Here is a 15,653-nt window from a genome sequence, read left to right as displayed (position 1 = left end):
AAAAGGACACAAACAATGGAAGGGAATAAACAAGTAGGGGAGGAAGGACGTCCTGAGACCCTCTATTCTGAATGGGGATTTATGTGTAGGGGGTGGTAGGTTAAGGGAATAAAAAGGTCATGGGCGCTGGAGTGGGCCTGAATCCTGGCATTTGTATTAAATTACCCTGAGCGAGCCATTTGCCCTCTCTGAACCAGTTTTCTCATGTGAAAAAGGAGAATAATGCTTACCGCAGAAGATCGTTGTAAGGATTAACTGAGATAAAGTACGTCACGTGCCAAGTGTGATGCTAGGCTAATTATAGATAATAAATATTAGCCATTATAAATATTATTATGATTAATATACCAATACATAGATACTATCTGTAAATCTTGTCAGCATATAGGGCCAGTGGAAGGGGCTTAAATGAAAGAGATCTTTACGCCCATCCCAGCAGCACGGTGGACGTGGAACATCTTCTCAGATATGCAAATGTGAAGTCCTTTCTGCTAAATATTTTCCACTCTTCTGACACAGGTAATGACATCCTGTGGTCACTCCCCTCCCCTAGTGAACTATTAGATGGTGGTTTCACACACACCCCACCTAAGATGGTGGATTATCTGATGGTAACAGAGAAACAGGAAGATCAGTGGTTTCAACTGAGCAAAGAGACTGTGTGTTTTACAGTAAATACCGCTTCCATTTCTATCAGTTCCTTGACCAAACACTTAAGTGACGTGGAATGATAAGGAAGCCAAGACACAGCTTTGTAAAAGCCGAAAGTCTCCTTGATGTTAGAAGCACATTCTGTTGTCCATAGCATGCTGAATAAGATGATGGCTGAAGACAACTTCATGGACAGGATAATTGCCCTAGCACACAGCCAGATGGAGGAGGGGAGCCTGGTAGCGTACCTCTAAGTGCAGCTGCACCTTCCTGCATGAAGCTGCTGTTCTGTACTAGGGTCTCTCATTCGGTTTGACCAAGTTAGGAAAGAGATGCAGATTTGACAAAAACAGAAACTGCATGGAAACTAACTCAGCTCATTTATTATAAAACACTTTGATATATGGGAAACAGGGTTTCTAGGAGGAGAAAATGAGACAATCTGAGATATAATAGTTTTTATTCTTAAGAAATACCACTATGGTCTTCTGTTTCTAAAAGCAGTATTCTCGTAAGGAAATTGTACCACCTAAGGGTTTAATTGGCATTAATTTGGTTGTACCTATGTTCATCATGATGATACTCATTAACAGTGGGTACCATTTTTGAGCTTCCAGCTTAGGTCATGGGGACCCCTGGGATTCAGTTAGAACTCTGTGACCCTTGGAGTGCTGCTTATCTTCAGACTTGAGGCTGTAAGCCCCATAAGGGTGGAGGTCTTTTCTGTCTTCTTCAGGACTGTGTCCTACTCAGAGCCAACATGTGATGGCTGCTCAATCAGTACTTGTTGAAGTATTTAACTCAACATGCATATACTGACAACAACCCTGAAAGTTCAATATTATTAGCTCTAGTTGGTGAATAATAAAGTTGACCTGCTCGTTTCAAAGCTATCTACAGAGCTATGCATGTGATGGGGTGTTGCAGGGGTGGGAGAAGTTTGCTCTACGGTCACATGATCTCTGAGCTTAATATGGGAGAATCAAGGAGAGTAATATTGTTTATGCGAAGATTCTTTCCATATTTCCAGAGAGTGGGAGAGAGTAGCTCTGTTGGCCATTTGACTAGAGAAGGAGCTTGAAACCACGTGTATGGGTAAAGGTGGAATCAAGTGGTGATATATTGTCTGGAGAAGAGAATGCTTGGGGACATTATACCCAGGCTCATGTATCCCAGAGCCAACTCAGAGCAGAAGAAACTGTCTTGACCTGTGTAGGCTCAGAGGGCAGAATGCAGTGTGAGTTTTAGGGAAACCAACTTTGGTTCAACACAGGGAAGAGCATTGTAACTTCTTCTGCTGTTTAGAAATAGAATAGATCACCTTAGAGGCAAGAAATCCCCTGCTTGGATTGTGTCCAAGGAGTGACCACGTGATCACTTGACAGGGATTCTGTAAAAGACATTTGAACCTTGGCTCAGGGCTGAAAGGCATTGGAATATCTCCTTTATGTCTCCTAGAATCTATGATTCTATAATCCTGTATTTGAAATTTGTAAACATGGTATCTAGAAATGAATATACTTAAAAGGAAACTAAGTAATAGGTGAGGTCAGATTCCATTAGCTTATAAGGTCCCCTAGGGCAGGATATCTGTCTCTGTGATATAGCATTGTGCTTCCAGCACCCATTACTGTGCTGGCACATAGTACACCTTTATTAACACACATTAAGTGAATCAGTTGGAATCCTGAGTACACTGGGGAAACTATCATGCTCTGAGCACTGATTTCCCAGGAAGTTAGGGAATGAAAATGGAACCAGATCTACTTTCCTGTTCCCCTTTTCTACGTAGATTATAAGTTTGGTCTAGAGGGAAACGTTTTCTCTTTAAATGTTGGACTCCTGTAGAGTCCTTTTCTTGGATGAAGTGCCTCAGTGTGTGTATTTTCTGTTGGCTTCACTAGCGCAGAAGCTATTTTGAGTAGAACACGCAGAAACCCACTTGTGGAATGCTGGAATGTGAAGCCCGGCAGGGGCCTGTGAGATGCCCTGCTCTGTCTGCCGTTGAGAATAGGCAGGAGCAAGACATAAATTAACAGGCAGAAAACCATAATCCAACATGGGGAGTCACCCCCAGAGGGAGACAATGATTGTGTCTAGCACTGTGTCTGGCACCTATTAGGGTCTCAATCCAGCAAAGTGAATGAATGAACAAATAGAGCCTTGTGATGTCCAGGGCAGTGCTGGACTTGGGACCAGGAAGCCTGGATTCTCCTCTGGATCTGTCTGTCACTGACTACCTGTGTGACACTTGCACATTCCTTATCCTCTCTAGCTGTCATCTGGGGTTACCTGGCATTCAAACAACTGTCCCATTTGAGATTACCAGTTGTAGAGGCAGGAGACCATGCTTGTCTCGGCTAGTTGGTAGCAGTGGAAATGGAGAGAAGTGGATGGATTTAAGGGCCATTTTAAAGGAGTAAGTAGGGTGGCATGTGTAATTTGATGTGGGATGTGAAGGAGGGGATGTGGTCAAGGATGACACCTAGATTTCTGACTTAGGCATCTGGGTGGACGGCAGCAATGTTTTGCAGAGAGAGGAACTTGCCAGCAGGAGTGGGTTTGAGAGGAAGATGACGAACCACACCTTGTGCTCTCAGAAGCCACACACTCAGAGAGATCCTGGCCCTTTGGCTCTTCCCCTGCCTCCCTGACTGAGATGAGGCCTTTGTGTGAGGGGGTGCGCAGACCGGGTAGCTCCAAATGTGACAGGGCCCCCGGTTATGTCTTCTGGTGCTGCAATGCTTCAGGGGCTAGTGTAACTCAGCCTCAAATCTTTACATCCGTCTTTTCTCTTATTGCTAAGGCAGCTCCGGAAGGCAAGTTGGAGAGCTGGGAACCACAACCCTAAAATTATAAAGAAAAAGTAAAGAACCAGGGGAAGCTTCAAGACTAGAAGCTGGTTTCCTGCCAGCGTTTTTCTTTGTTTAATGCACTTGCCCACAGTCTCTCTGGTTTCCAAAGACCAACTGCAGGCTGGACTCCTGCAGCCCGTGTCAGCACCTCCAGGCCTCGGTGCTGAATAATGAAGCTAGAAGAAGGAAGAAAATGGAGCTCTCTGAGGGCTGGGGGTGGCGGGGAGCAGCTAGCTGAGTGGCAGAGGGGATGACAGGACAAGGATCGATGCATAATGGAGAGAAGAGACCTCCCCACGGGCAATGAGCTGCAACTGATCTCAGCCTCGTTTAAGTCCTGCAGGCCTGGGTGCAGTGAGCTGACCCCAGCAAAGCCCTGCAGGAGTCCAGAGAATAATCGGCATCCCATGGAGTCCTCTGAATATGGCTGTAGAGAGAGGACCCAAGCTTTACACAGTAGAAAGAGACATGAAAGGGACAAAGGTGGAGAAACAAATGTGAAAATAGAAATTATGGCTGTCCCTTTTAAAAAGAATGTTTTATTGTTTTTGTTTCTAATTACAAACACAATATATGCTCATGAAAATTTAAGAAATATAGAAAAGTAAAACAAAGACTCAGCTGTAATCCCACTAACCACTCCTGCTGTTTGATGAATATTTACTGAATGCTGACTAGCTGAGGCACAATTTAAGGCCCACAACAACCCTGAGACTTAGGTAGGGTTGTTATTGCCTTTTAATCAATGAAGGAAGGAGCTGAGATCAGAGAGGTTGAGATTTGCCTGAAGACACACAGCTGGCAAGTGATGGAGCCTGGATTGGAACCTGGTTCTATATACCAATTTTCTCACAATACTCTGTCTTGATCCATGGGTGTACCCGAGGTGATGCCACTTCATCAAATAATCCCGATTTTCCGATGGGAAATACTCCAAAGCAAAAAGATAACACATGAAGATGTTTCCAAAATGTGTCTTATCTTTCCAGTCATGTCACACTTAGTGTAATTCTGTAAACTCATCCATTGCAAAGGTGGTGTTTTAATTCTTTGCCCCTTCTGACGACCAGAACAGAAGGCAGCTTTCCTCCCATCACTTGGCCTGAGGCTTCCTTCTGCTTCTGCCCAAGGCAGGCTGCAGTTAGCACTCATTGCTTAACCTCTTCCTCCTGCAAGTCACTCTTTGAAGCAGAATATTTTGTTTAGCCCATTTTGACACCATGGACATTCTGTGACCCTAAATATCAACCAATCACTTTTTTTAAATGAACAAACATGTTTAACAACCTTACCCCTTTTCGAAGCTTTACCATCTCCCATCACATCTCTGACTCAGCCCCTTCCTTGAATCCCCCATCTGACCCTCACTTCATCCTGACATTAGACTGAGTTTCTTCTGCACAGAGTATATGATGCTCTTTTAAAAGTTGAAAACAGAATGCTTTACTCTTTATAGAAATGACTTAAGTGTGAATGTCAGAATATCCCTAGCATCAAAATGACCTCAACCAAACATCATATACCCAGTCCCCAATCCTGACTACCCAGCCTTGTCCCCAGCAAGTCTCTTACTGATGGCTTTAGACACTTGCTGTGTATCCTCCCCTGTGAACTAACTGGCCCTGACTCTTCCTGATAACTCTCCAGTGGCTCTTAATCTGGAGTTGTCATTTAGAGCAGGAGCTTTGGAACCAAGCTGTCTCAATCCTACCTTTACCACTCCCTGTGTGACCTTGGGCAAGTTATTTAACTTCCCTGTGCCTCAGTTTCCTTGTTTGTTAAATGGAGAAAATAATATCTATTTTATAAGGTTGTTGTGAGAACAAATATTTGTAACGCTAATGCTTGCAAAGGTCTTAGAACATGACCTGGCATGTTGGAAGCATGCAGTAAAAGTTAGCTATTAAGACAAATGGACTTGTCTGTCCATCTGTCACCTTTACGACCAGTAGTCAAGCTATATTTCTTAAAAATAATTTAAAATTTTAGTGGCTTTCCTGTTTTATTTATTGGAATTGTTGGGTAATTTGTTTTAATAGCACACACAGTAGTTTATCTACAGTTACACAGTGAATAGACTTTTGTCAGCTGGCCTAGAAAACCAAATAACCACTCTAACACTATGTGTATATATACACATCTGTTTATCTATCTATCTACATGTATATATACACACATATAGACACATATTTGCAGTGGATTTTTGGACAACAGTTTTTATGTAATATATCCAGTTTATTGTATAAACTAATTTTTCTTCTATTTGTTTTTCACTTCCAAAGGTTGACTGATAAAGCATTGTCAAGACTCAGCATGGTCTTGAATATACCCAGGATTTTGTATTTTATTCTCTGTGTGATGAGGAGCTGCCCATGGCTTTGGAGGAGGAGAGTGGCATAGGCTTCAGAGGATGAGGTTAGGAAGCAATGCAGAGGCTGGCCTGACTAGGGGATCTTGGAGTTTGGGAGATCAGTTAAGAGGCTGTTAGAATGACTCAGACAAGAGGGGATACATGAGAGAATAATTTGGGGATAGAATTAGGAAGGCTTGGGAATGAAGTGGTGAGACAAGTGGAGGAGATAATTCTAAAAGTTTTTATTTTGGGTGAATGGGAGGGTGGTAAAGAAAGGCAGCCTTCTCTATTGTTTTCTAAATACGGAAGGGATTCAAAATTTTCAAGGAGAGGAAGAGATAGGCTGTGAAAAGTCAGAATATAATGCAAGCCTCTTCCTTAACTCAAAAAAACAAAACAAAACAAAACCTAGGGACTTCCCTGGTGGTCCAGTGGTTAAGAATCCGCCTTCCAATGCAGGGGCCCCGGGTTCGGTCCCTGGTCGGGGAACTAAGATCCCACAAGCCGCGGGACAACAAAGCCCACGTGCCGTGGCTACAGAGCCCACGCACCACAGCTACAGAGCCTGTGCGCCACAACCACTGAGCCTGTGCGTATGGAGCCTGCGTGCCACAACTAGAGAGAAGCCCACACCGCAATGAAAGATCATGCCACAACTAAGACCCAACGCCGAAAAAAATAAATAAATAAATTAATTAATTAAATATTTTAAAAAATCTATGTGTACCTAGAAAATTTGACATCTGAACCTAAAATGAAACAAGAAAAAAGGGGGGGACATATAGGGTTGATAATGATTTTCACTGATGATCCACTTGACAATGATAATCAAGCACATTAAATATTACATTCCAAGGAGGGTGGAGCAGATGCTAAGTCTGTGACATAGCATAGTCTTTCATCTCTGCAGATGTGGAAGTTTTCCTCTCCCAATAGAACAGCCAGAAACCTGTTTGGAAAGACCCAAACAAGGCCACAAGCACCCAACTACATCCTTTCCAAGATGTTAATACTTTCCACTTTCATCCAAGATTCCCAAAGTCTGTGTGTTCGGTAGACAAAGAACGAGACAGAGGGGCTGCCCTGGCCTGAGCCCACATGGGCAGCCAACCATGCAGAAGGGAGTGGCTGCAGCCTCCAGGCCAGAAAAAGTGTCTCCACAAAACCACATTCTCTTCCCACCTCCCTCCGAAACACACCAGCTGGTATAGGGAGAGTTTCTGAAAATGAGAATGAAGCTTTCTTATATTGTGTCTATGGGTTCTGTTACCATATTTTCTAAGTCAGAACTCCAGGTGCATGACAGATACAGTTGTACTAATGGCAACCAAGGGACAGGATATTTTAAAGATACTCTGAAAAAAATCTAGAGTACGTGTTTGCCCTGGTAAAAATACATTATTTAAAAGACTGATTCCACAGATATTTATTTGGCACCTAGTAGGTGCCAGGCACTGGTGGTAGAGGGGTGAACAAAATAGACAACATGTTACATAATGGGAATGGGCACCCCACTGGGCAGTGTGTTGAGGTTTAGGATCTGGACCATTAAGTTAAAGATATGATCCAAAAAGAACACAGTTGGGTAGGTAATTACATTGCAGATCTTTAACTTCTATTTGAATCCCCAAAGTTCAAAAGGACCAATTCTAACCCTGCCTGACTAATCAGGGATATAGTCTCTAACCCCCAGTGGGAAATTATTCCTGAGCTCCCCTGCTGAAAAACCTTGGATCATTCTATCAGGCACTATAATTATATATATATCTGTCTTATCAGCCTTTGTAGACTTTTTCAAAGCAGGCTGCTTTTGCTTATCTCTCCAGATCCCTCTTCTGACACCACCCTATTCCCCTCCCTTCTCCTTTCCAATTCACCTCATCCAACGTTCCTTCCATGCCAGACTTTTTGTGAGTCTCCCTATGTGCACAGGCTCTTTCCAGCTCATGCCTTTGTGTACACAGATCCCTCTGATAGGACACCCTTTCCGTTCTTTGACTTTGACTCTTTTTGGGAAGAATCAGCTTGGAAATTACTTCCTCAGTTAAGCCCTCCTAGACCTCTCTATTTATTGAGTGGTCATGACCCCTGACCCTTAACAGAGATAAGTATATTTCTGTTAGCTCACTTATCAGCCTGCTTTTTTTTTTTTTTTCACTGTTTGTTTATGGGTCTACAAGGCCTGGGCAGAGTCCTCATTTTATCTAACTAGCTCTCTGGAGACCTTTGCCTCTCTGCACCTTTGCCTGGAAGAGAATGTCAGTGAAAGTGTGTTGAATAATTTACTTGCCTCCTAAACTGCCCTCCCATCTCCAAAAAAACAAAACAAAACAGGAACAAAGGAAGCAAAACAAAACATGTGTCCTTGCTAGAAATATCCCCCAGTGCTCACTCCTTGGTTTAAAGGCATTGAGACTTTCATTAGAACCTAATTGATATGTAGTGGACAGAGCACTGGATGAAGAATCTGGAGACCTATATTCTAGCTCCAACTCACCCTGCAATTTAGTTCTGTGACCTTGGCCAATTATATCATCTCCCGAGGTCTAAGTTTCTTCATTTCTAAGGTAGAAGTTGAACTCAGAAGAGTATATAGGTTTTTTTCCCTCCAGTGATAATTGAGTCCAATGGTCAATAAGAGTGACCTCCCAAAGAGCTTTGTTGAAGATTATGAAGCTCAGGTCAGGAAAGACACTCAGCTGGAAAGAATACATTGACAGCTTCTGCCCATTTAGCACAGAAGTGGGAGGTGGGGCACATCTGCCTCTCATTTGGTGATGTTGAACTGGATAGGTCTTTGAGTTCCTGTTAGCTCCAACACTCCACATTTCATGATCATGCATGGTTATACGTAAAACCAGTTCCATTTCACTTGTATGAGGCATATGTCAATTATTTGCCGCATGCTATGTACTTGAGGATTGTGAGATAAAAAGAATAAATAATGCATGGTCGGGCTTCCCTGGTGACTCAGTGGTTAAGAATCCGCCTGCCAACACAGGGGACATGGGTTCGATCCCTGGTCCAGGAAGATCCTACATGCCGCGGAGCAACTAAGCCCGTGCGCCACAACTATTGAGCCCGTGCTCTAGAGCCCGCGAACCACAACTACTGAGCCCATGTGCCACAACTACTGAAGCCCATGTGCCTAGAGTCCATGCTCCACAACGAGAAGCCACCGCAATGAGAAGCCCGTGCACCGCAATGAAGAGTAGCCCCTGCTCACCACAGCTAGAGAAAGCCCACGCACAGCAATGAAGACCCAACACAGCCAAAAATAAATAAATAAAATAAATTTGAAAAAAATAATAATAATGCATGGTCTTTGCCTGTAAGGGATTCTGAGTGATTAGCGGAGGGAGATGATAAGTACTATCTCCATTTAGCAGATAATAGGAACTGAAGCTCCACCAATGAGTAGAGGAAGTGGGTCTCAGACTAAATTGATTCTAAGGGCTTTACCCTTTTCCACTCTACCTCTCCACTGGTTGTTTAGAAGAGAAAGGGAAAGGAGATACTGAACTGAAAGCCTGAGTGTTTTCCACGCTGGTTGCCTCATAGTAGAGGCCCAGGATAAACAGTGGACAGTGTTAGAAACCTCGGGGGAGGGGTAGAAAAGGGAACAGAAGAGTCCAGAAGACAAATTTCACCTAATGTATGAGGGTTGGTCTTGACTTCCATACAGGAAAGTTTCATCAGGCCCCAGTGACAGGCAAGCATGTGTCCTCCTGTCACAGGTGGCTCAATTCTAAGATTCTGTCCCCTTGACAATGGTGGGGTTAGAGAGAGGCATTGACCCTTCTAGGAGGAAACAGTGCAGGATAAAGATTTAAATCAAATCACATTAATAACACATCAGGCCTTAACTTTGCGTGAAGGTGTCCACCAAACACCACCTGAGGGCATGGCCCTGTGAGCTTGTGAGGTTTAGAGGAGGCCTTTTCAAGTAGTAAGTTTTTCTAAGTAGTGAAAATTTCTAAGAGCAGATGGCTAGTTTCTGGGCCTATCACACAGATGTATCTTGATGGAGGTGAAGGGGTGGCCATAAATCCACAGTGTGGTCTCTGGACTCCACACATTTGGATTCTTTTTTGTTTTCAGATTCTTAATGGTGACCATGCCGTGAGAAAATGGTTTGTGTCACTAGACTCATACAAGACAAACAGACTTGAAGAAAGGAAGTTATTGATTTATAACGAACTTTCACATTACATGCAATGCACATACTACACACACAGACATCAGACGATCCACTGAAGTTAGCTAGTGAGGACATCCCTTTCATGATACTGACAGGCCTGGGAAACCAAACAATATTCAGAAGGTCACTAAAGGAAAACACAAAGTTGGGGAAAATAAGATTCAATGAGCTAAATGTGATATATTGATTTTTGGCTACAGTAACTTTAATGTAAAATATAGAATGTTGGAACTAGAAGGGACCAAGTTCACCTTAGGCAACTCTCATTTCACAAAAGGGGAAATTGAGGCCCAGAAAAGGGAACTGAATTTCCTAAACCCACAGCATTCATTTGTTTTCTCTTTCATCCTACAAATATTTATAGAGGGCCAACCAGGAGTGAAGCCTCATTCTAAGCAAAGTGGAGGCTTTCAAAAGCTCAAAAGTCTAGCTTGGGAGATGGATGTGAACAGAACCATTTCTCATACAGTATGATTAGTGCTCTAAGACAAGGATTGGCAAAGATTTTCTGTTAAGGGCTGAATAGTAAATATTTTAAGCTCTGAAGGCCATATAGTCTCTGTTGCAACTACCAAGCTCCATTGCTGTAGCACAAAAGCAGTCATAAACAAAATGCAAATGATAAAAGTGGCTGCCATAAAACTTCATTCCCGTTGAAATTTAAATTTAACATTGTAGTCACATGGCATGAAATATTCTTCTTCTTTTGATTCTTTTCAACCATTAAAAAACGTAATAACTATTCTTAACTCATGAGCTTACAAAAACAGGCAGCAGGCTGGATTTAGCCTATAGGCAGCAGTTTGCTGACCCTAATCTTAGATGAACAGAGGTTTCAGATGATTTTTTTCACCATCCATGAAGGGTATGATCTAGTTGTTGATCCGATTCTTTTACCAAGAACAAAAGGGAAAAAAAAGATATGCTTGTCAGTGTCACTGTGATAAGGCAGGGCCACAGAGGGGGTGACTTCACAAAGAACAGTACAAGATTGGTTAGGAAGAGGGCGGAAAGCCCTTAGTTCATCCCCACCTCATCTCTATTTCCAGTTAAACTCCAAATCCCTCTATAATCTTGAGCCAACTTTAATTTATTACTTTTCACATTTCAGAGACTCTCAATTTTGTGCAATTTAAAATGTAGATTCCTCTGCAGAAAAACTGGCCCTTCCTTTCTAAAGTTTCCACGTAGCCATGTTTAGAAGGGAGTCAAATGGCTGTATGGGACTCAGACCCTCTAGGGTTTAGATAATTTTTTGACAGCATTAGGGTGCCCTGTGGGCGGCCTTAGGGGAGACTGACAACCTTCTCCTAATAGATATGAGCACACGGGCAGTGTCATTCATCTTCGTATGCCTAGCCCTTCAGAGCAGAGTTTGGTATTGCAGAGTCACTAGGCTTTGTCATGGCCAGTTGACCTGATGAAAAGGCATGTGCTCTTTCCCCTTATAGGAGAATTCCCTGGGTCTCAGCTTCCTCACCTGTACAATGGACATAACAATATCACCTACATCACAGGTTTTATGAGGTCACATGTATGATAGCACTCTGTAAACCATCAAACACTATATGAATAATCTTACCAACTTCCACCACTTCCTTCCATTCTTACCATCCCTACACTCAACAAGCCCACTTTATCTTTCTGGGCCTCATTTTCCTTATCTCAAAAGCCAGGAGGGCGAATTCAGTAGTACTTAGTTCCCTTCCATTTCTACCACTTTGGCCCTGTGCCTTGTTAGGAAAGGAATTTTTCACTATACGGGAAGCAGTTTTGCATTATGATTGAAGGTAGAGGGCAGGAACAAAGAGGCCAGATATGGGAAAATGACAAAAAAAAAAAAAAAAAAAAAAGAAGACTAGAAGGGAACCTTGGCCTTAGACAGGGAGGCCTTAGACCAAGGGCCTTCCTCATTTGGTGTTCAGGATAAAATGCTTTCTTAAAAAGCAAAAAGATCATGTTCTTTGGCATAGTCTAGATTTGCTTTACACGTGGAAAGCTGAGTTTGAGAATCTCAACCTTTCTTTTCTCTCCTTCTCAGAATCAATCAAGGCTTGGAAACGTTGATGAGGTTATCCATCCAGCAATTTTTAATGAGAGGCTCACTGCCTAGATACTTCAGTGTGGAATACACATGGCTATGTCATGCTTTTTTTTTTTTTTTAAACCTCTTCTGGAAGTGATGGCTTCCACAAAGTTGACTAAGTCATGTCAGGGTCTTACACAGATTTTTCCCACTTTTCTATTATTTCCACTTTCAAAAAGAAGTTGTGTGTAAGTTCATTGACCAGGTAGGTGAAATGCTATCGTCCTCTCTGAAGAAACTCACTTTGTTTTTATGGAGCCAGTGTGGGATGGGGGTGGGCACAGGGCTGGCTGGCAAACAAGAGGCAGGTGAGGCAAGTGAGATTAGAGAAACCTGTTTCTCTCCCTCATCCACATGCCTGGCTTGAGATGTTTAAGGAGGGACAACGGGGATCCAAATCCAGGACCTATCCTGTGGCTCTAAGGGTTCTATTCTACAAAGGAGAACGGGTCTTGGTAGGGCTGTCTGGTGTCTAAGAGATGGGTCTAGGCATCTAACAATGGGCAAATTCGAAGCCCTGTGAATTCTCTTGGACCTACATATTATCAGCCCACAGAGATAAACTAATTTACAAAAGAATGTACAGTAGATCACAGTTTCCCACAACTACAGGGACCTAAGAAACACTTTTCAAGAGATCCGTATCTTCAGTACATGGTATCAGAAACTAGGAAAATCCCAACTAAATATCTTGCATTAGACTGAATTTTCTCTGAAACGAACAACTATGGTCCTTTGGATATACCCAAGCTTTCCCATCCCCCTTGTGCATATATTCAAATTATTCTCTCTACTTTAAAAACCCTTCCCTAGCAAACATTCTTCCTATTGTTAGGGGAGCCACTGACCGAAACTGCCCACCCTGGCCAGACACCATAGTAACCACTTGCATGAGTTATCTTACAACAGGAGGTCCTGGTAAGGAACGCGGAACTAACAAGCTACCAACAACCAGAAGAATTTGGGAAAGGTCAAAAGGAGAGAGGAGGCGCCCGTCCATATGTCCTACCAACCTCCCAGAATCCACCTTGGCTGAGCAATGCACGTGCCACCAGGAAGCACCCTGAGTCAGAGTGATTGGCCAGAGACAACCCAGAAACTAACCCCGTCACCATAAAACCTGAGACTGCAAGCCATGTGGCAAAGCAGTTCTCCTGGGTTCCCTTACCCTGCTGCTCTCCGCCCGGGAGCCCCTTCCCAATAAAGTCTCTTGCTTTGTCAGCACGTGTGTCTCCTCAGACAATTCATTTTCGAGTGTTAGACAAGAGCCCACTCTCGGGCCCTGGAAGGGGTCCCCCTTCCTGCAACACTATCACGGACCATTGCTGGTCCAAATCAAACCACAGTTCAAGTCCCATTTCAAGTACTGACTTCTTTATAAAGACTTCACTCATTTATCAGGATCTTGTTATAGTTACTTTTCCATGAGTTTATGTTTTGCCTCTCCAATGACAGTATATGTTTCTTAAGGCCTCAAACTAATCTTTATACTTCCTCACATTCAAAATGATTCCTGGTTCAGGTCCTTCAACAAAGTAGGCATTCCAAAAAAAAAAAAAAAAATCTGTGTTGGTAGGAATGTAAATTGGTGCAGCCACTATGGAAAACAGTATGGAGGTTCCTCAAGAAACTAAAAATAGAGTTGCCTGCCATATGATCCAGCAATCCCACTCCTGGGCATATATCTGGACAAAACTATAATTCAAAAAGATACACGCACCCTTATGTTCATAGCAGCACTATTCACGATAGCCAAGACATGGAAACAATCTAAATGTCCATCAACAGATGAATGGATAAAGAAGATGTGGTATATATGCACAATGGAATACTACTCAGCCATAAAAAGAATGAAATAATGTCATTTGCAGCAACATGGATGGACCTAGAGATTATCATACTAAGTGAAGTAATTCAGAAAGAGAAAGGCAAATACTATATATCACTTATATGTGGAATCTAAAATATGACACAAATGAACTTATCTATGAAACAGAAACAGACTCACAGACATAGAGAACAGCCCTGTGGTTGCTGAGGTGGGGAGAGGGGGTGGGGGAGGGATGGAGTGGGAGTTTGGGATTAGCAGATGCAAACTATTATATAAGAATGGATAAACAGGGAATTCCCTGGCAGTCCAGTGGTTAGGACTCCACACTCTCACTGCCAAGGGCCTGGGTTCAATCCCTGGTGGGGGGAACCAAGATCCCACAAGCCGGGCGGTGTGGAAAAATGTAGATCATATGTATGTATGTACATGTGTGTTTACAGAGAAAGAAAGAAGAAAAAAGAAAGAATGGATAAAAGAGGTCCTACTGTATAGCATAGGGAACTATATTCAATATCCTGTGACAAACCATAATGGAAAAGAAAAAAAAAAATCTGTTGATCATTTGTTTAACCAGAACACAATATCCAAGATCCTCATCTATAAATGGAATGTTTGCGCTATTTAGAAGTCTGAATCACAAAGAAATTGTTAACAAAGATTTCAGTTCAAAACAAACAACAAAATTCTAGAAGATTTCCTGAGTTCAACATATTCAAACTAAGTTTTGCACCTTCTACATATTTATCCAGGCAGTTGAATAATTTGAATTCAAGTTCTGAGTAAAAAGCCCGAGACATGGTAAGATTTTCAATCAAGAAAGATTCAATTATATTCAGTGTGTGCTTTCCAAAGGAGGAACACAAACTAATATTTTGAAAAGATTCTCAACAAGAGGGATAGAACTACAATGATTTCCTTTTTTTAATTTTAATTTTATTTTTTAATATTTATTTATTTATTTATTTGGCTCTGCCAGGTCTTAGTTGCGGCATGGAGGATCTTCGTTGCGGCATGCGAGATCTAGTTCCCTGAACAGGGATGGAACCCAGGCCCCCTGCATTGAGAGCGTGGAATCTTAACCACTGGACCACCAGGGAAGTCCCTACAATGATTTCTTTAATAAATATTACTTATACATAAAATGAAGCCACCACATGCCTCCCCCTCATCCTGGTTCATGAACTCTGTGCTATAATTCTTTATCTCCCCAAATAATTAAGAGGGAGGGAGATGTGAAATATGAGATAGCATATGCTATGAACGGAATGCTTGTGTCTTCTCCAAATTCATATGTTGAAATCCTAACCCCCCAATGTGATGATATTAGGAAGTAGGGCCTTTAGGAGGTGATTAGGTCATGAGGGTGGAGCCCTCATAATGGGACTTGTAAGAAGAGGCCAAGAACTTGCTAGTCTTTCTTCTGCCATCTGCAAATCAGGAAGTGGGTTCTCACCAGACACTGGATCTGCTGGCGCCTTGATCTTGGACTTCTCCACCTCCAAAACAGTGAGAAATAAATTTCTGTTGTTTAAGCCACCCAGTCTATGGTATTCTGTAATAGCAGTGTGAATGTACTAAGGCAGAATGTTTGTACCTACTATGGCTGTGATGTTTTATAACCACAGTTTCAATCTGATCAGCAACCCTGTGAGGCAGGTGTCATATACACTTGTCTT

The 15,653-nt window shown here is 42.5% G+C and overlaps 1 long non-coding RNA gene across 1 annotated transcript in view; it reads right to left on the bottom strand.

Moving 5' to 3' along the window:
* LOC309605920 overlaps positions 1–15,653 on the bottom strand; it is a 98,560-nt gene that overhangs the window by 32,563 nt on the left and 50,344 nt on the right. The gene's annotated exons all lie outside the window — the stretch shown is intronic.

This window comes from Balaenoptera borealis, assembly GCF_965194805.1.
Source record: "Balaenoptera borealis genome assembly, chromosome: 11".
Classification (NCBI taxonomy): Eukaryota; Metazoa; Chordata; class Mammalia; order Artiodactyla; family Balaenopteridae; genus Balaenoptera; species Balaenoptera borealis.
Note: the sequence above shows the minus strand (reverse complement) of the source record. Positions and strands in the feature narration are given on the sequence as shown.